General features: G+C 42.7%; 1 long non-coding RNA gene across 1 annotated transcript; it reads right to left on the bottom strand.

The window, feature by feature from the left end:
• Window positions 1-1,117: 1,117 nt before the first annotated feature.
• On the bottom strand, window positions 1,118-5,757 carry LOC109301805. The gene is made up of 2 exons (XR_002098632.1): window positions 4,819-5,757; window positions 1,118-3,433 (listed from the first exon to the last, which is right to left on the bottom strand). It is a non-coding gene; the product is annotated as an uncharacterized LOC109301805 (long non-coding RNA).
• Window positions 5,758-6,636: the final 879 nt, after the last annotated feature.

The following is a 6,636-nucleotide window of genomic DNA, read 5'->3' as shown; positions in this document are numbered from 1 at the left end:
TTAGCCCACAAAAGCTTATGGGCTATATGTCTTATTTAGTCTTATTTATGTCTTACTTATGTCTTATTTAGTTAGTCTATAAAGGTGCATATCTACCCTGCCTTCTGACTGATTTCAGACTAACATCCTGTTATCTGTAGGACCCTGTGCATTTCAGAAGTTGGAAGCTGCTTGAAGCAGATTGGGCAGGAAGAAATAGTACTGTGTCATAATTAAGACAGCTACTAACCCCTAGTGTAGGTGATTTTGCTTGTACAGCTTATTATACTGTGGGAGAGGGTAATGACTCATGCCAACATAGTACTGTTTTGCTCATATAAGTTGCATCTATATTAGAAGCACTTTGCTACCAAAAGTCAACGTAAGCTGTGCTTTGAAAATTGTGTTTTATGCTAAATATTGGGGAAAAAGCAGGTTTTAGACATCCCAGATTGGCCTTCAAAATTAGCAGCCCCCTCTGATTTTAACCTCTCAGTCCCTCAGTAATGTACCTGTAAACTGTAAAGGATACTCCTTCATCTCACAGGGGATGCTATACAGTAGTGCTTGGGAAGCCTGGAAATACTGTAGTGATGAGTTCTGCAGAAAAGCTTGCATCTCTTGAGTTGGTAGCTTATCAGCTTTTGTCCTACTTCATACAGCACTATATTAGGACACCAATTGGTCTTGTTTTCATCTTGTTCTGCAATATCAGTTTACAACACTACCTTTAAGTCCAGTTACAAGAAGGCGTAAAACATATTTCCCCAAATTACCAACACTATAAGTATGAAATTAAGTTATTCACTTGACCTGCATTTGCAGCCGAACAGATTTATGGGATATTAACCCCTGAATGGTTTGATAAATATGTGCAAGAGGCAAGGATTTCTAAGGGTGATGGCTTTTATTGGACCAACTATGTAATTGGGATAAAGTTAGACAAGCTGTCAAATGTAAAACATTCTTTGTCAGGTCTCTGATCACAGGAATCCAGAAACAGCATAGATAAATATACAAATTTGAGCTATAATAACTAAACAGGTTTAGTTCACACATTTTGGTATTTCAGTACAAGTCTGTGTGGCAACTCTTGTTTTGGAACAAAGGTGGCCTATTTCAGAAGTACCTTTTTTTAAACCAGTTTGTTAAATTAAATTAAAACACTTATGTTGCAAAGGGTATCTACCCAGCCATTTCCACCAAAATAAAACATGGTGTGAATTTAACGCAATTTAATTAATCTGGTGCAAATTCACGTACAAATAAAACCCAAACACAGTCCTGTACCATCAAGGATCTTTCTGTGAAGAAGTCTGAACAGTTAGTTGCCACTTTACAAAAGCAGTTCAACCTTATACTTGTCAGCACAAACCCTATTGTATCTATTCTTCTTCAAATCAGGGGGACAAAGACCAAACATGCAGTCAGGTTACACCCAGAGTGTAGGTGACAAACTCAAGTGAGGGCTAAGAGCAAATCAAGAAATTGACCATTAAGAAGTCACTGGCACCACTGCTGATCCGAAGAAGAGACTGCTTCTTTTGTAATTTTACAGTAAAATTCTCCCCTCTCAAACTTAACACAAAAATGTATTATGTGTGGAAGGGGTAGTGTTAAGATTTCATCAGCAGAATCTGAGATAGCAATTTTGCTCATCATGAGGGTTACGCTGATTACCTCAAGCAAGTGCTGGCAAAATGCATGTTATGTTGTGTGTATATGTGTAGCAGAAAATCTACTGTAGTAATGTTTCAGAGTTTAAAAAAACTGAGACTGTATATTTAATCACTCTACCTGCAAATCCAATTGCCTTAGTTATCATGAATGCAGTTATATAGAACTCATAGGAAGCTATTAAAACCTCTTGAATAGCTTTGCTACATATTAAAAAAAAAAAATCACTTTTCAGATTTAGTATCTCGGGCTCTCCCAGGCTTAGAGTTGACTGCTGTATTCCGACGGGGAGCAGAAAACTGCTCTTCCCAACTGCATACAAACTCTTGTTTCTAGAGCTGCAGGAGCTTCAAATATCAAGTTTTAAAGCAGTCATCATTTTAGGTATAATAAAAACACTTACTTGTGCAAAACTCAATCTTGCCTATTGCTGAGCAGACATAATTTGGAATAAATGCACTACATTTGGGGAGAGGTATCCAGAAGTATTTTTACGAACTGGAAAGCAGCCATCTGTTCATGAATAATAGCAGCTTGCCCCGAAGACAAGGTTTCTTTTATGGCTGGGGTAGTTTGGCATGATGTCTTTTGTGTGTAGGTTAGTGAATTATGGCTCACAAATTCACCCCATGTTCATTCTGCCTCTCCTGTACTGGTCATTGATTTCCTGTTTCATCTGTTGGTGGGAAAACCATAAAACAATTGCTTTGGTTTGTAGTACATCCCTCTGCATTTCCTTACAGGCTGGAAAGTCTCTTTGTTCTTCTCCCGCAATTGCATCATGATGTTATCCATTAGCTTACTGAAAATCTTGCCCCAGAACTCTGGGGCCATCAGTAAATATTTCACCCATATGTCTGCCTTCCAAGTTTGAAGTCACATCAGAATTTGTAATCCAAGCTGAAAAATAAAATGAAACACACCCATAGTTGTCAGCTATGAACAGTGTTCTTTAACAAAGGGCCTCTGAAACAGATTCCATCTATGCCAGGGCTGCCCATGTGAACTGATTTGCAAAAACTCTTAAGGGCTGGAGAAGTGCCACTGAGCTCCCTTTTCAGTGAAGAATTCCCTGATTTCAACTGGACCCTGGAGGAGAAAACTGTCTAATATGGGAATCACCTTATTTCACTACAGAGGAAGTAGCCAAAGCTGCTGCAAAACAGGTAATCAGGCTAGATTTGAGTTGCTTTACAACACAATGAAACCATGCTTCTTGCCACCTTAAGCTCTTTGGTTTCCATGGAAAAATCCCCATTTTGACTTGGTCACATTCTTCAGAAAGTAGAGGGGAGTTTGACTAAGACTAAAAGTACCATCTCTCACAATGGCATGGAGCAATTACCTCATTTTGCACTTTCCCGTTTTGGGCTCCTGCCTGTGATGAAGAATTTATCCTTTCCACAAAGAACAATTAAGATTTTGATTGCTTATCACAGATATTTGGCTCTTTGTCTTTTTATGAGCTAGGGTACCCAGGATGTTTAGGTACACAAGTAGTCCAAACAGCTTAAAGAAGGTATTCTCCTTTTGTAGCTTTCTTTCTAATTTCCGCTGTACCCCCTTGCCTTCCTGGAGTGCTCCTCAGAAGATGAAGAGACATGGATTTAAAGCCCTTAACTGAAGAGGCAGGCCACCAAATCCATCACCAAGTTTTGCATATTCTACAGTGGGTCCTAGCTGTCTCTCAACAATCCAGTTGTAGAAACCCAATAGTCAATGAATGGCAGGGTAGAGTGGCTCCACTTTCTGAAGCAGAGGAGTGTGCAGCCTTTTTCTCCAGAAAGAAAAAATATAAAATAATAAGGTATTTGCTCTCAAATACCTCCTAGGTATCTGTGCTAAACAAATGTTAAAAAATAGAAGAATCAAATGCTGAGTTGCTACTACCAGCTTATTACCTGCGAAGACCTAATTCCTCAGTTATCAACAGAGCCTTTCAAGGAAAGAGGCAGCAGCACCTGTATTTGTGAATGCACACTTTTATTAAAAAGATAAAAATCAGAACTTGTGCATCTACTTTAATCATTGTGAAGAAACATTCAAACAAAGTTCTGGTTCTGCCTTTTACAAAAAGTAAATTCTATTCAATCAGCCAGTAACTGCCTAGATTTCCAATTTAGGATGAAATGCAGGTCTCCTCTCCTTGGTATATTTCAATACTGTATGATCTTTAAAATGACACTTCAAAACGTTATTCTGATTACACAAAGCTTGTCTGAAAGAAATACAACGGTAGTCACTTTCCAAAACGTAAGCAAGCTTTATACCGCACAAAATTGAAAACGGAAACTTCATTTAAGAAGTTTTGAAATCTTTAAAGACACGTTAGGAAAACTCTAATATAAGTAGCAACTAATCTGAAAAAAATTGAAGTTAGGATGTTAAAAAGTAACTTGATTTCCTTCATTTAATATTGTAAGTGGCGTGTGCCCTATTTCTAGAGTACGTGAGCATAATGTTCTCTATCTCTTCAGGAGAGGAAGGATGGTCTTGTGGTTCAGGCATAAGACTAGGAGTCAGGAGATCTACGTTCTATTCCTGGATCTCCCACAGCCTTGATGCACGACTTTGCTCAAAGTCACCCATCACCTCTTTGTACTGAAATCCCTAAGTTAGGGATAATATTACCTCAGAGCAAAAATATGACACTAAATTAATATTTGGGCAGTGTGGTGAGAGCATCAAAGATGTTATAAATGCACATGCTATTACAATGACATATTATTTAGTTAGATCCCTTTATACAATTGTACCGAGAGTAAAACTGTCTAGTGGTTTAAGTACAAAACTAGAAAAGCTGCCCACGGCCCTCCAAGGACTCAGGATTCCTGAACATTCACTTTAAAAATTTGGTGTCTTAGGTTTTAGACATCAGGGACCACTCTTGCTGTTATTGTTAATCGGCTGTTTTTATATAAACAAAGACAGAAAACATTCTAGTAAAATTCAATTGTAGAACAGATGAGACTGAAGAGATGAACAGGAAAAGGGAGGTAGGATGAATAGCAAAAAAGGCAAGGTAGAGTTGCACCCCATAACCCAACTCAGTGGTTTTCAACCTGTGGTCCATGGACCCCCTGGGGGGTCTGTAGACTATGTCTGAGGGGTCTGCAAAAGATGACTACAATCAATCACAAGTTTGTGAATACCCACACTTACAATACAAAAGGGTCTGCACCTCCATTTGAAATTTTGTAGGGGTCTGCAAATGAAAAAAAAAAGGTTGAAAACCATTGAATCATAGATGTACTGCATTATTATTTAGTTTGGCATTAAGATGCAACTCTACCCTGCTTTCTGCCAAACTGCAGACTAACACGGCCAATGACCTCTCTCTCTCCAAAGATTAAAACATCCATCCAATAAGCTACAGTAAATGTTCTGTATTTACTAAACAGTGTGTTTGCTTCAGTCCTGCGAACTATTTTAACTCAATCAAACATTTCAGATTCTAACAGTGAGCCAATCCTCTCTTTTGCAGCATGCCTTAGTATCAGCAAAAAAGCAGGGCTTTTTTTTTTTTTAAATCTCCCTAGCTATATATAGAGTTGATTATGATATGTTAGCCCACCAGTCCCGCTGTTGCTGTCTGCAAGCTTTAGCTCTTCAGAGTAATCCAGTGCAGCAGCAGGGCTTTTGAGGCATTACAAGGGGCGGGGGAGGGGGAGTGACCTTAGAATACCTTTGAGACGCATTGAGCAAGTTTTATATAAACCAGGCACGCTGTCCTGAGGTGACACTGACAGCGAAGCAAAGGAGCAGGCTCCTAACAACTAGTTAGTCCAAAGCAAGAGGACCCTTTAGCCCACAGTATAATTTAGATAAATGAAATTTGGGACTGCAGCTGCCTAACGTAAGCCAGACACATTCATCCTGCGTCTCCCACTGCACCTCCTTGCTTACCACTGCCCCACTGCTTTTTGCAGCTTCCCAATAAAGTCCCATTTTTACCTCCACCCCCTCTCCCAAGAGCACATGCCTCGCCTGGCAGTGGAGGGTGTGGGTGGCGCCTGCCTCTGCACCTCCTACCAGCCTCCCTTCCAGATGCCTTGCATCAGTGTCCTCCCACCTAAAGTTGCTCACCCCTTCCCTGCCCCAGTGACTGCCAATGCCAACTGCTCATCCCTCTTTCTAGCCCCGGCAGCTAACAAGCAGGCACAGCCACACCTCTGGCAACTGCCCTCCTGGCAGACTGCAGCCCTAGCTCCACTCCTAATCTGGAAACTGCACTGCCTACCCCCTGCAGTACACTGGTGCCCCCCTCATACACTGCCCCCCCATACAGCCCCCGTGCAGTGTCCCCCCCCCCCCAGTACAGATGCCCCCTTTCCCTACAACCCCCCCTACACTGCCAACATCCCCCCAATTCACTGGTGCCCCCAATACACTGCATACCTCTCCCCAGTGCACTGGTGCCCCCATACAACCAATGCACTGCATGCCTCCCCTCAGTGCACTGGTACCCCCCAATACACTGCATACCTCTCCCCAGCACACTGGTGCTCCCAATACACTGCATACCTCTCCCCAGCACACTGGTGCTCCCAATACACTGCAAACTTCTCCCCAGCACACTGGTGCCCCCATACAACCCCTGATGCGATGCATACCTCTCCCCAGTGCACTGGTGCCCCCAGTACACTGCATACCTCCCCCCAGTTCACTGGTGCCCCTATACAACCCCCGATGCACTGCATGCCTCTCCCCAGTGCACTGGTGCCCCCACATACACTGCATACCTCTCCCCAGCGCACTGGTGCCCCCATACAACCCCTGATGCGATGCATACCTCCCCCCAGTGCACCGGTACCCCTCCCCCGCGCGAGCCCCCCCCCAAAGAGCACTGAGACCGAGGGGGAGGGGCGCAAGGGAGATCCCACGCGGACAACCCCCAGCTGCAACCAATCCAAGAGTCGCGTGGCTCCCGGAGGGGGCGGGACGGCGCTCTGGCGTTCGGTGGGAAGCGGAGGGGCGGGG

Source organism: Gavialis gangeticus, unplaced genomic scaffold (genome assembly GCF_001723915.1).
Source record: "Gavialis gangeticus isolate Ggan-Ray unplaced genomic scaffold, GavGan_comp1, whole genome shotgun sequence".
NCBI classification, from domain to species: domain Eukaryota; kingdom Metazoa; phylum Chordata; order Crocodylia; family Gavialidae; genus Gavialis; species Gavialis gangeticus.
The sequence above is the reverse complement of the archived record's forward strand: the minus strand, read 5'-3'. Positions and strand labels throughout refer to the sequence as shown.